This window comes from Vicugna pacos, chromosome 2 (assembly GCF_048564905.1).
Source record: "Vicugna pacos chromosome 2, VicPac4, whole genome shotgun sequence".
Classification (NCBI taxonomy): domain Eukaryota; kingdom Metazoa; phylum Chordata; class Mammalia; order Artiodactyla; family Camelidae; genus Vicugna; species Vicugna pacos.
The window spans coordinates 69,474,367-69,490,198 of NC_132988.1; positions in this window are offsets into that span (position 1 = coordinate 69,474,367).

The window sequence follows — 15,832 nt, forward strand, 5'->3', positions numbered from 1 at the left end:
TGAAAATTCTAGAGATTAGACCTGACTTTTTGAGTAGAATGTATGCAGTTGTGTACAGAGTGTTGCTTGAGGTGGACTAGGAATGCTCGAAATGTACTAGGCCCCCCCTCCCTCTGCCCCCAAAATGGTTTGCCAATCTATTTCAGTGTCTGATGTTTTATCAGATGGGAGTGATTATTTTGCATTAGGTAAGCATTGTCCTTGCTCTGAAGTTTTGCTTTTTTGGGCAAATACTTGTGCTAGGGGAGATACTTACTCACTCAAGTTTGTTTGAATTTGCTGTTGAATGGGCTTTCTTTCTGTCAGAAGAAATCTTGTGAAGCATGGAAATGTTATTTGGAGAGAAAGAAACAGAAAAAGGTGCTGTGATTAAAAAATATATTTTTTGTACTAACCCTCCCACAACCAACTAGATGATTGTGTCCTCGTGGAAACAATGTGATGCTACTGAAGAGGAAATGAATCATCATAATATCCCTGAATGAGCATTTACTGAATGTGTAGTATGTGTGAGATGTTCTAAATTTCTAGTGCTGTCTGAGAAGTGGCATGAATACTACTTTATTTAGTACTATTACTTTATTTTATGTATTTTATTATTATTATTTAGTACTTCTTGCTATAATAGGACAAACATGTGTGTTATTTCAGGTAATCACTAAAATTAGTGTAAGATTATATAAGTGAAATAAAATAGTTGATCACTGTAAATGTATTCAAAATGAGAGAAAAAGGAACACAGAAAAAATAAAGTATAAAAATGTAGAAATTTTACAACTATATATATCCAATTATCTTTTATGTTATAGTGGTTGTATGCATTATGTATACATACACTTAAAACTTCAAATGATGATAATATTTGCTTTAAGTAATATTTTAAATATTTTTACTGTATCTTAAAATAATGAAAAACTTTAGCTGTAAATATTTCTATGTATTTTAAAGTAATTTAAAAATCTTACATAAGTGGACTTCTGACCAACACAAGTTTGAACTGTGCAGGTCTACGTATTTGTGCATGTTTTTCACTAAATACACAGTTCATGGTTGGTCGAATCCACAAATGTGAATGTAACCCTGGATACGGAAGGCTGACTGTACAGTTATATGCAGGTTTTTGACCGTGTGGCGGGCCGGAGCAGATTTTTGATGTTGTTCGAGGGTTAACTGTACTCACCTGGATGTTCACCTTCATCAGTGCTGTCCTTTCCTTCATAAAGACCTGAGTTTCTACCTGGTATACTTTCCATTCAGTCTGAGGAACTTACTATTTCTCATAGACCAGTTCTGGTGAATAATACTTCTTTTCTTTTATTTAAATCTATTTTCTCTTCATTCTTGAGACATATTTTGGGGGATAGAAACATCTAGATTGGCAGATTTTTTTCTTTCAGCTTTTAAAGATGTTTCACCATCTTCTGATACCCATAGCTTCTGATGAGACGTTTGGATTTGTATCTTTATTCTCCCTTATCTGTCAGTTGTTTTACTGCCTTGATAATTTTCTCTTAATCTTTGTTTTTCTTAGCCAGTGTGATGTACTTAGGAAGGTTTTGGTCATATTTACCCTACTTGAGATTCATTGAGCTTTTCCAATCTGTAAATACAAGTCTTTAACCAATTGGGAAAATTCCATCCATTATTATTTCCTGCCTCACTATCTCTTTCTTTTCAGATTCCATTTAAATGCATGATGGATTCTGTGATATTGTCCCACGTGTCTCCAAGACTCTGTTCATTGTTTTTCAATATTTTTACTCTTTATGTTACATGATTTCTATTGATCTATCTTCAGTTTGACTTTGTTATCCACATTCTGTTGTTAATCCTGTTTTTTTTTCAAATAATGTACTTTCATAATTTATATTTGGTTTTTCTTTACAGTTACTATTTCTCTGAGTCTTTTTTTACCTTTTATTCACTGTGAGCATATTTTCCTCTACATTAATGAGTTTTCATAGCTGCTTTAAAATCCTTATCTGCTAGGTCCAATAAATGTCTTTCTGGCTTGGTTTTTGAGTTGTCTTCCTCTTTTTCTTTTTTTTACATTTTTTTATTGAGTTATAGTCATTTTACAGTGTTGTGTCAAATTCCAGTGTAGAGCACAATTTTTCAGTTATACATGAACATACATATATTCATTGTCACATTTGATATCTTTCTCTTGAGAATTGGTTACATTTTCCTGCTCTTTTGTTTGTTGAGTTATTTTGGGTTGTATTTTTAACAATGTGAATGTTATAGCAACTCTAGATTTTGTTAAAAATTCTCCAAAGAATTTTTTTTTTTGTTGTTGGCAGTATACTTGGATTTACTTAAACTGAAAATTTAGGCTGCTCAAGTCTCAGTTTAGATATTTTATTACCCAGTGGGCCTTTTAAACAATGCTTTAAGCATGCATGGAGTTGGCAAGAGACAAGTGCTTTCCCTTCTGAGAATCCTCTTAAATTTTCCACTAGCTCTTGCACCAAATTGTTCTCTGTTCAGATTTGAAAACTTGCAGGATTTCTATCAATTCTGGCCATTCCAAGCAGTGCAAATTTCAGCCTGGCCTCAGACTAAAAGAAATACAGTGTTAGTTCACTCTTTTCTATTTCCTTCTCCAAAGATTTACTCCCCTCTAGGATCTACCTGATTTCATTCATTTATCAACACCTTCAGGTAATTGTATATTTGTATTTTCCCAGCATTTATAATTATTATGTCTGTGAGGGTCAGATCTGGTAGGAACTTACCAGCCATAGCAACTGCAGAATATAGAATAATTTTTTATAATTGTTTAAAAAACTATCTGGTGGTATTTAAGGTGAATAGTTTCATATCCTATGAACCAGTAATTTTACTTCCAATATAATTATGTACGTATGTTCACACAACATATTCATAATAACATCATTTGTAATAGTCAGAAACTGGAAATAACTCAAATTTCTATCAACATTAGGACAATAAATAAATTGTGATATATTTGAATGATGGAATAACATACAATTAGGATAAACTATTGTTAATGCAACAACATGAATTTTACAACAGAATGCTGAGCAAAGGAAGCCAAATACACAGGAGTACCTACCGATGATTCTATTTCAAGTAAATAAAAAAACAGACAGACAACAACAAAAACAAGCTTAATACATGGATTTAAAAGTAGGAATAATGCCTACCTTTTGAGATTTAGTAGTTTGGAGAAGGCAGGGGTTTTCTGAGGGCTCTAATGATAGTCTATTTCCTGGAATGAGTACAGCTAATTACAAGGATGTACAGCTAATTAGTACAGCTAATTTCACTTTGTAAAAAACACCTTGAGCTATATATTTGTGTACTTTTATGTACATATATTTTTATAAAAAATTCAAAGAAAGTTGGTTGAATTGGTCTAACATAGTATATATCAGTGTTGCTTCTGCCAGTAGTTCTGGGTTCCAGCGTATTTGGCCATTTCCCAATCCTTAACTTCAAGAAAATACTCTGAATATGATAGAGGTTTTGAAATGGAAAACTTTGTGTCATTTTCAAGTGGCTTAGAGAAGAAAACCAATAAAACTTGATTTCACCAAAAGAAGGTTCAGATGGGGGAAAAAAGGATTAAGTCAAAATTAAAGACATCAAGTACTAGAAGAAAACAGCAGTATAAATTCTTATGAACATGTCAGAGAAGGTTTTTCTAGATAGAATATCCAACTAATAAACCTTATAATAAAGTATGACAGTTTTGAGTGTATTAAAATTTTAAAACCCCATAAAGTCCAAGGTTTTTTCTATTTTACTTATTAGTATGTCAGCCAAATCCATAGAATATTACATATAAGTATAAAAAAGATGAATCCAATTAAAACTAGAATGCTCTACAGTTAAAAAGGAATGAGGGAGATCTTCAAGGGGAGAAACTATCTCACCAAACCATAGCTTGCAGTAGAATTAATATAATTTTGAAGAAACAAAATTATAAACATTTAACAAATGAATATGTTTGTGCCAACTTCTTTCTGTAAGCGTGTTACTCACCCAAGCACAGAATGTCTCCCTAGATTTTACATTTATTACTCATGAAAGAAGTAATGCTGGCACACTCTCTGGTGAGTTGATGATATTTCACAGCTGCTTAGATAATATTCCCTTACCGTGATTGGTGATTTCTCTTGTCAGTGCAATTGGTGAGGATAATAAATTTTCCTCTAATTACCAACTATATTCCTCTCAGTTAGCTAATTCCTTCCCAGTTGTAAACTTTGAAGAAGCAGGTCAGATACTCTGTGTGACCTGAAGTAATCTGGGCCATATACAACCCTATCGCCTTCAGAATGTAGCTATTTTGAAACTCTTGTCGCAGTAACAGTATGAGACTGACTGAATATAATACTGGCTAGGAAATATGGAAAATCCCATAATTGTATTGACCGTTCTGAATATATTTATTATTTATAGGGCATTATTATAAATGATTCCTCTAACATCATTGTTAATGAAGGTGTATAAATAATTTCTAAATGTGTTGTTGCAAATGGAAGAATTTCCTTCTTTCTTAGGCTCAGTAATGATCTAGGGTGTGTGTGTGTGCACATATGTATGTGTGTATATATATTACATTTTTATCCGTTTATCCACTGATGGACACTTAGGTGGTTTTCATTTCTTGGCTGCTGTGAATAATGCTGCAGTGAACATGAGAGTACTGTTATCACTTGAATATTCTGTTTTTATTTCCTTTGGCCATATGCCCAGACATTGGATTGCTGAATTATACCATAACTTTTCTTTTTAATTTTTTGAGGAATCTCCATACTGTTTTCCATAAAGGCTGCACCAGTTTACATTCCCACCAACAGCGTATAAGGATCCTCTCTTCTCCCCATCCTTGTCAACACTTGTTATCTATTGTCTTTTTGATAGCCATTCTAACAGGTATATCATTGTGGTTTTGGTTTGCATTTCCCTGATGATTCCTGATGTCAAAAACCTTTTAATGTACCTGCTGGTCATCTGTATCACTTCTTTGGAAAAATGTCTATTCAGTTTCTTTGCCCACTTTTTAATTGTATTGTTTTTGTCATTGAGTTGTATGAGTTCTTCTCATATTTTGGATATTAACTCTTATAAGGTATATGGTTTGCAAGTATTTTCTCCCATTCTACTGGTTGCCTTTTCTTTCTTTCTCTGTTTCTCTTTCTTCCTTTCTTGTTTTTTTTTTTGCTGCTCAGGAGTTGTTTAGTTTAAGGTAGTCCCATTTATTGCTTTTTGCTTTTGTTGCTTGTGTTTTTGGTGTCACATCCAAAAAAAATCATTGCCACGACCAGTGTCAAGGAGCTTTTTCCCTTTGTTTTTTTTTTTTCTATGAGTTTTATTGTTTCAGATCTCATGTTTAAGTCTTTAGCCCATTTTAAGCTAATTTTTGTGAGTGGTATGAAATAGGAGTGCAATTTAATTTTTCTGCATGTGGTCATCCCACTTTCACAACACCATTTATTAAAGAGACTATCCTTTTCCCTTTGAGTAGTCTTGGCTTCCTTGTCAAATATTAGTTGACCATATATGTAGGGGTTTATTTCTAGGTTCTCCATTCTATTCCATTGATCTTTGTGTCTGTCTGTAAAATACTGTTTTGATCACTGTAGCTTCATAGTATAGTTTGAAATCAGGAAGTGTGATGCCTTTGGCTTGATTATTTCTCAGTATTGCTTTGGCTATTCAAGATGTTTTGTTTTCACAGAAACTTTAGGATTTTTTTTTTTAGTTTCTGTGAAAAATGTCATTGGAAATTTGGTAGGGCTTGCATTGAATCTATAGATGGTTTTGAGTAATCTGGGCATTTAAACAATATTAATTATTCCATGAACATGGAATATCTTTCCATTTGTGTCTTCTTCAATTTCTTTAAGCAAAATCTCATAGTTTTTGTTGTACAGATCATTCTCTTCCTTGGTAAAATTTGTTCCTAAGTATTCTGTTGTTTCTAATGCTATTGTGAATGGAATAGTTTTCTTTGTTTTACAAATGTTTCATTGTTAGTGTATAGAAACACAACCATCTTCTGTATGTTGATTTTATAATATTGCCATTGCAATTAGATATTTTCTGTATTTTCACAGACTGAGTTCTTGGAAATTTTTCATTTCCTTTGGCATTAAGGTCAATTTTGCACACAATATTTTGGATGAGCAATGATGTATGAAGAAAATCTAATTCCCTCGATCAAATCTTTTGCATGAGGTCCTATTCACCACCTACTTGTTGGTTTAACTTCATGTCCTTTCTCAAGTATTGGGACTAAGTAAAATAAATGGGAGTGAGGGTAAGAGAAGGGAATACTACTTAAAATTTTCCAATTGGGATATTTTGTCTGCTGATTTAAATTTTCATTTTTAAACATTATCTTTTAGGTACTTTTGCCATTTTTGAGTAAATTCTGAAACTTTCAGATTTCTTCTACTTCTTTTACCAAGATGTCAGAATGTTTATTGACATTGTGGCAATGGAAAAGATTTCTCAGTTTTTAGAGTGGTCCCTCCATAATCTATGTTCTAGGAAGGCTGGTGTGTTGCCATACTTGATTGGTATTGATGTCCCTGTAATGGTGGTTTTCACTTTTCCACTTAAATTTTCAGTTCTAACTTTTGTTGAACAGCAAAAATTTTGCGGTTTTTTGGACAATAAACAGAATACTCCCTCACTAAATTCCAAACATAATATTCAAGTAAATCAAGTCCTGTATTTTACTTTCCATAGCTATAAAATATTATTTTTTATATATCATTATCTTCAGAAATATTTATGACATATAAATGAGATCATGAAGGAGAAATGAGTTTTTTCCCACAATTTAATTTATTGAGAAACCCTTTTAACACTGATGCTTTATAGGAATCAAGTAGATGAAAAATGACTTCCAAGGCTTTTAGAAATGTATCTTGATAGAAAAAATATGCTTTGAAGATAAATTATCAATAAAATAATTGATGAATTAGTGTCAGTAAAAAAAAAAAAAAGATTTACTCCTTAACTCATTATTAAATTCTGCAGTTGTGGAAAGCTGGAAGGCCTGATAGATAGATCATTTAAAGTGAAGGAATAATTAGTTGTTTTAAGGGATTTGGGCTGGGGGGTGATGTTGATTTTTCTAGTCTGTTTGCTATGAAGTTTCTCAGAACATCTCCAGAGACTGATTCTGAAGCAAAGTGTTGGGAGGAAGACATTATGTAGACCAGCAGGTGGGAATTCTATCCAGTAAGACCCTTAATAATCATAGTGTTACACTCTGAAAAGAGCTGCAGTCAGAAAGTGGACATGGCCTCAAATTTGATTCCAAGATTAGACTATTCCTATCTTTGAAACTCAAAGAATACTTTAAGTTACAATAATAGTAATAATGAAAAAAATAATTTATAATAATGAAAAAATAATTATATTGAATATTAGAGCTTTTTATTTAGTGCTCATTATGCAACATTTAATATGCTAGGTTTTTTTGTGTTAAGTATCTCATTTAATTCTAACAGCCTCATGAAGTTGGTAGTATCATTACCGACCAATTCACAAAGGAAGAAATTGAAGATCAAGGTAACAGTTAGTGAAAGTTAGAACCAAGATTTATATCCAGTGATCTGACTCCAATGCATTCTCTTAATCGTTACATTTTTGTAACTGAAAGTTTTATTGAGATAATTGTAGGCTGACATGTAGTTTGAAGAAACTATAGTCATTTCTGTATGTGTGTATTAAGTTCTGTTTTATCTCCTGTGTAGGTTTAGCTAAGATACTGAACAATTCTAATATCAAAAGTGTCTTTGTCAATTTGGGCTGTATAACAAAAATACTCTAGACTGAAAGGTTTAAAGAAGAAACATTTTTCACACTTTTGGGGGCTGCCAAGTCCAAGATCAAGGTGTTGGCAAATTAAGTGTCTGGTGAGAGCCTGCCTATTAGTTTATACATGGCCATCTTCTGCTTCATCCTCACTTTGCACAGAGAGGGAACTGTTGGGCTCCTTATCCTCTTAGAAGGACACCAATCCCACCCATCATGGGGACTTCACCTTCATGATCCCATCCAAACATAATTACCTCCTAAAAGCCCCACCTCCAAACACTATCACATGAGGATTAGGCTTCAACATGTGAATTTTGGGGCAAACACAAACATTCATCCATCACAATAAAGATCTTGATATATGTATAGAAATATCTCCCTGTGGTTTTATTTTTGCCTTTTCCCCTTGGTTAATGATATGGAACATCTTTTGATAAGCTTATTTGCTTTCTGTATATCCTCTCTAGTGAAATGTCCATGTTTTTTTTTACCAATTTTCTAATTCGATTATTTTTTAATGTTGAATTTTGAGAGTTTTAATATTTTAGATACTAATCCTTTGCCAGATATGTGGTTTGTAAACATTTTCTCCCCGCCTGTGGTTCTTTTTCATCATCTTCCTGTGATCTTTCACAGAGTGCAAGTTTTAAATTTTGATGAGGTTAATTTATTAGTTTTTCCTTTTATGAATTGTCCTTTTGATGCCAAAACTAAGACCTCTTTGCCTTGCACTAGATCCTGAAGATTTTCTCTTGTGTTTTTTCATTAAAGATTTATAGTTAACATTTTACATTTAAGTCTATGTTCGTTTTGAGGTAATTATTCTGTAAATTGTAATATTTATATAAAAGTTTATTTTTTTGCCTAGGGATATCCAATTATTCGAGCACCTAAGTGAAACAGACAACTACATAAATAATTATAAATTTGTACTAATTGTCTCAATAAAGGAGATACCTATTCTCTTTGAAATAGCAGAGGGCCTTCCTTTGATGCCATCGTCAAAATAACTGGAGAGGGTGGGGCCTACATGATACAGGGACAAATCACACTTGACTGTGACTGAGCCCTGACCCATGCTGTTCACATCACTGCATCTTTTACATCTGGTTCAAAGTAATCAAGATACATCTTCCCCTATGCTTATTTCTCTAGTATTTTTCCCATTCCTTTGGTAAACCTCCTCTCAAATACCCGTCTAGATCATGTGATTGATCTGTGTCTGCTCTTAGATTGGAGAACATTAAATACAGCAACCGTTTTACCTTGATTATTTGCTTTAGATGTTAGCATGTAGTTTTGTCTATTTTAAAATATTATACTTCTCTTTAGACAGAAGTCACTTTGCATACTATTGCCATGATCATAAAGTTTCATAGTGTCAGGAAATAAAGGGAAAAATCTTTTTACGAGCTTTGAATAAGAGAGATAAATAACTCCCTACATTTTTTTAATAAATTCCCTTCATGAATATATGACTAGCAAATGGTTTCACCCATAAATGTGTTGGCTGAGTTTTCTTGGTAAGTGGATCAGATAATTTTGATCCTCATTTGAAAGCATAAATCATTGAATTCATGCAAGTTAGAATATGACGTTCTGGCGATCTGAGGAAAGGCAGGTTACCATAATCTGTTATTCTCTATTAAAACTCTCTGAACACATGAGTCCTCTGCCTGTGCAACTATCAACCTCATAGCTAATTGTAAGGTCTTTGAATCACATTTGTGAACTTGCCTCTGTTAGAATTTTTGGCCATGGACCTACATTAAAGGCAGATTTGTTCTTGCTCATTTCTCCTGCCCAGATTACTCACAATCTGATTCACTCATTGTTTTTTTTTATCCTCGATTTATCTGGATAAAACACAGATAAAAGTCTTCTCTGAAGCAGAAACCAACAGCCAAAATTTAAAAGCTAAACTTCAGAACCAGTGACTTGTCTCTTAGATTTGGCAAAGGCCCAGGCAAGTCACTTCAAGTAGCTGTATTATTATCTCTGTTCTCTGTACCTAAATCTACCTTGATTATCATCCATTATTTCTCTACCTGATGGAATGGGGTTCTTTGTCCATAAAAATTAGCCTGCCTGTGGTTGTGGAGCATTCTTCATAGTTATCCCCTTTGTAGTGACATTTCTATAAAACATTGATATTCTCAATCAGAAGGAAAGTGCTTACCTTCAGAAAACATGAAGGTTTCAGTGACAAGAAGATCCCTGCTTACTGCAAGTATCTGTGACAAAATCTCCCTATGTTTTAAATCAACCAAGCATATACGTCCAATAGAGTCTGGTCAAGGGAGTGTCAATTTCCACTCACCACTGAACTCTTTTTGTCTCCGCTTACATTTCTCTCTGCCTTGAAAAAGAGAATGAATTTATAGATTCAGTCCTGCATTTATAAGAATATCTTGACAAGGATATTTTGAGATGCTTTTCCCATTTGTGGTAACATAAACTCCCGATTCCACTCTTAACTCTTCCCACCTTCAGTATAATCGACAAACGAGAACTTCTAATTACATCCTATTTAGTTTCTAAAGTGTACCTTTCAACTTGTAATCATGTTTAACAGGATATAATGTCAGATGCAGTAAGTTGTAATAGAATCTGCCATAAGAAACTGAATTTAGCAGCTTTTCCAATGACACACAAATCCTAAAAAAAAAAGAAAAGGAAAACAATAGTTTTGTAAAGGAAGCTAAATAAACATAACTATATTCAGGCATTGTATTTGTAAACCCACTTTTTTTTTTAATATATAATTTAGCAATAGACAGAATTAATCAGAGAAAATACTGGTGTTGGGTCATATTTCAACAACCAACACAGTGAAAAGGACACCCAGTATTCAACTAAAAGGAATGGACCCCTTAGCCTGTTGTAATGAGGGAACAGGGCTAAGAGAGACACAGGGAGGGAGATTCAAAGCCAGAGCTAGACTCCTGGTTTTCTGGCTCCAGATCAGTTGCTATTTTGCACTATATATAGCTTATTAAACTGAGTTTTAATTTTATTGGGCTTAATAGCTGTTCTACTGCTTGACTGGATGTTGGAAGTGTATGTGGACATATTGGTCATCTGTATGCCTGTCACCTACAAATCCACTGTGGTTTGTAAGGCTGAGACTTTTTTTTTTTTTTAAGAGAAGAGAAAAGGGAAGGGAAGTGAGAAGGAAATGTGGGTCTTTTCCCCATTTGTTTTAATACTGAAATTTTGACGAAACTTTCCCATGTTATACACAAGGGTGTGAGAACATCCTATGCAGTTAAGTGTAGCTCCTGAGAATGAGAGAACTAGATGGAGTTTATTCTGTATGTAAGGTTATCCTGCTCAGTTGGTAACTAAAATGCTTTAGGAAAAGACATTTTAGTGTTAAAATATAGATGATTAAAAACAGACTTGAAGAGTCAAGAATAGCTTCCCTAAGTATTTGCTGCTTCCATTAAAAAAAAAACCCAAAACAAAACACGGGGCAAACATGAAGAAAATATTTATGCATAAGCTCCTGGAGTTGAATTTCCATGTAACCAGTAACCTAAGCAGTAAATTGTTTTGCTGACTTTTAAAAGCTCTTAATGTGGTAGTAAATCCACAATAAAGTACAGAGATCTATAAGAATATAAGGAAAACAGAGGTCTCTTTTTGTTTAGGATTTGTGCTGATTTCTTTTGTATTTTGATTTTTCTGTTTTTAAAACTTTTGCTTGTGTTCAGAGGTTTTTTTATTCCCAGAATATTTTGTAAGATTTCTGACTATCTCAGTTCAGCTCATAAAATTAAAGTGAAGCTACAGCAAAAAATGGTCAATTTGTTGGCAGTTTAGAACTGAAAGACATAAATATCCTGGGGCCATATTCAGTTTGAATTCCAACTGATGTATTAAATTTCCTTGACCTTCTTGAGGATAGTCACATAAGATAAGGTATCTTTCCTTGTTTTTCAGAACAATTGCAAAAAAAACAAGAACAAAAACAAAAAAAACTTGTATTTATCTCAAGTAGAATGAGCTCTGTAAGTACATTTGGAAAACCTGAGCTTCAGTCTAGCTCCTCCTTGGGAAGTAAATGTGTGACTTTGGTAAATAGTTGAGCTTATTTGAGCCCTATGTTCTTCTTAACCTTAGGATCAAAACAATAGTATAAATTTTATAGTTAGAAATGACATGAGTTGAAAGCAGTTCACAAATTATATTAGGTAGAAACAGCATGGGAGTTGGAATTAGAATGTCTAGTTAGGGCATCCAGGTTAGGCCCTGACTTCTCCACATATGTGTTGAAAAATTGAACTCCCTGAACTTCTGTATTTCCTAATTTTACTTATGATAAAACTGTATAGGATTGTTGTGAGGCATAGATAGGTACAGATATACATATATATATATTTTAAGTGTCATGCAAATTTCTTCTATTATGAAGCACTGAGGCTTTATAAACACCACACACACACACACAGATCTCATAAATATTATATAATGTACTCACCATGAACTCTTACACACTTTATAGCACTTACTCAGTTGCTCATAATGTGCTTGATGTTCTTTGAATTGAATTTAGAGCCACTGTGCAAGCCAAACAAGAATATTAATCTTATTGGCTATTAAACCCTGACAAACTAAGTCCAAAATATTAGATTCTTCCCACATAAGTTTCCTAAGCTCATTCCAGAAGTGAAGCCATAAGAATATGATTATGTGTGATTTGGGGTGGTCCATTTAAAATCATTTAACCTCAAAGCTGAGTCCATTAAAGGAGGAACAAATTTAATTTTAATAAAATATACTTCTGATAGAGGCAGGAAGGTAGAGGAGGGCAGTGGAGAGTAATTTACAAGTGAATAAATAAATGTACCAGACATTACCAAGGTAAAGACAAAAAAAACACATAAACAAACAAAAAAATTGTACTCATTAATCTATCTGGCACTGATTCTGGAATAAAAGTTGAGCTTGCGAGTTAATTCAGGTTATGCCAGGAATGCTGTAGTAGCTACCTTATATTTTATGGGTGTTGAACCTTGTGCTCAGAGAACTCAAGATACTTACTTTGAATTTCACAGCCAGCAAGTGGCCAAACTAGGATTCAAATCAGTACTTTCTGATCTCAGTGCTCCTGCTGTAGACACATAGGTCCTACTGTTTAAGTAGATAATTGAATGGATCACTTTAAAAATAAAGTAGTCTGTGAATAGAAAACATTGTGGAGTTGATCTTTCTTCTTCTAGTTTAGAAAGATATCCAGTAATGCCCTTGCATAGATGGAAAATTCCCATTCACACGGCAGTTTTCAGGCATGTCTATCTTTATACCTGAACATGACAAGAGAAGGAGCCAGTATTGTCAGGTTGTCCCAGGAAGTTACCAAAACCATGTTTGTATACACATCTGGGAGAACCAGCCAAAACTCCTAACAGGATCCTGCAGGAGTCAATAAGCTAATCCCTTAAAAGCTTGAGGAAGATCCAAAGAAGATTTTCATTTCCTATTTTTGTCTCCAGCTCTTCATGACAATATTTAGAGTGACATTTCATAATAATGGACTAAGAAGAAAGAGATGCTTTCTTTTGTCAGAATGTGAATTGTTGCTTTAGAAAGAACAGCAATTTATTTTCTGAATGAACAAATATTTGCATATTAGAGTAATTGACTCTTTTAAGGATTCTTTTCCTACCCACAGTTTAAATTTGTTACATATAGCCCAATTTCTTATATAACTTATCACTGAGTTTTTAAAAATAAAGTATAAAAGTAGTCTGTCATACAGGTGTAGGATATTAGAATAACCATAAATGTTATATTTGAACATTCATTTTAGTTCTTCCAGCCCCCATGACAAAAGAGGAAATATATATTTTAAATTCTCAGAGAAGAAAAATTAACACACATACCAACTTATTCTCATCTTTGGAACGAAATACAGAATGCTGATCACTCGTTGTAAAATCTCAGATGCATGTGACTTTTCTACTCACTGCCCTGATTTATTTTGTGGACTGTTAATTATTTTTGATTTGAGCAATGAATGACAGGGCCAATAAAAGGTGACTACCATGGCTGCCAAGTGGCTCCAATGACCACTTATATGCCAGCAAATCTCAGCTATATATTTTCTCCCTCAGTGTTCTTTTTATATTCTTTATCTCAGTGAATGAAATTATCCTCTCTAGTTGTTTAAAACAGAAACTTTGACATAATCCTTAACTCCTTTTCTATCACTCTACCATCTTCCCTACGTTCAATTGCTCAGTAGGATCTTTTGATGTCATCTCCTTGACATCTCTTCAGTTTTTTGCATTCTTCCTGGTATATATGCCACTCCCCTAATTCAGGCCATTATCCTCTCCAGTAACTTCTAAGTGCTTTCCTTCTTTCCCCCACCCCGTTCCCTTTACTTTATTCAGTTCTGTTTCTTGGCATTTCTTACCAGCTTTTTCTCTTTTGACAGTGACGCAGGAAAAAAGTGGGGCAAGAGGATGACTGTGTCTCAGGTCTTGGTTGAGTCCCTGGGATTTGCCCCACCAAGTGTGGGTCCTTAGCTTCCCACAGGAAAGAATTCAAGAGTGAGCCACAGTTGAGTAAAGGTAGATTTATTCAGAGAGATACATTCTCCACAGACAGAGTGCAGGCTGTTTCAGAAGGCAAGAGAAAGGCCATGAGGTGTGGTGGTTGGGTGCTCTAAAGTAAAAGTAGATACACACTCCATAGGCAGAGTGCTGGACATCTTGCTCAGAAGGGAGAGTGGCTTAGGAGACAAATACTCCATAAACAGTGCAGGCCATCTCAGAAGACAAGAGAGAGAGCAGGGTTGTTAGATTTTATGGGCTCAATAATTTCATATACTAACAAGTAGGATTATTCCAACTATTTTGGGGAAGGGGCAGGGGTTTTTCAGGAATTGGGCCCCTGTCCACTTTTGGACCTATTATGGTCAGCATGGGAACTGTCATGGTGCCTGTAAGTGTACCATGAGGCTCAAGATCTACTGGATGTTGAAACTTCTGCCATGTTGGATCTAACAAGTTTATCCTGCCCTCAATTTCTGTGTCACTCCTTCAGTGGTTGTGCCCTGCCAACTTCTCTCCTGTCTCCACAGGAAATGTTTTTTTCTCTATATCTATAATACCATCCATCTCTTTACTATTGACAACTATTACTTTAACTATATCCCATCCTTTTGCTTGAAGGCTTTCCTGGAACTCATTGAACATCTGTTCTAATTTGGATATAGCTTTCTATAACTGCTAAGAAACTCTTATCCTAGCAAAATTTTTCTTCTCATGGGAATTCCTGGTTTCATGCCACTGTTTCTTATTGCCTACATATTTTCTTCTTTTTTTTTTTTGTTACAGTTTTATGGGAGTCTACTTGCAAGAAAATTCTTCAGGAGGGTGAAACTTGCAGTAAATTTTGAGTCATATTTTTATTTTGCTTTTATATGAAGAATTTTATGTTCAAGATAGCTTTCCCTCAAAATTTTAAAGACATTGTCTGCTTTTCTTTCAACATACAGTATTGGGATGAAAAGAATATGATGTCTGTATGTGTCTCATGCTTTTGTGGGTGACCTTTCATATTTTTCTTACCTCCAGGGAGACATTAAAATCTCAGTATAATTGACAGTGAAATTTCACAGTGATCTACATAAAAACAAACACAAAATCACCCTGTAGGAATATTTCTCACAACTCGGGGTAAGAGGACTGTCATAAAAGGAGACATTTTTACACTGAAATAAACTCGCAATTAAAAAAGTACAAATGAAATATAGAAAACTACCCCAGTATTACAGATAGTATTTGCAGCATAAACTAATCCCCTCTCCTGCAAGACTCTAAGGTAATAGAGCAATCTTGTAGAGGTGGTAATAAATTTAAACATAATTATTTTAAAATGATAAATACTCATGAAAACCATGGTGAAAGAATATTATGTTTTAAAAAGAGCTTATTTTGATAAAGAACCAAATCTACTCTTAGAAATTAAAAAAATGTATGGGGAAAAAAAAAAGGCATCCACATATAGT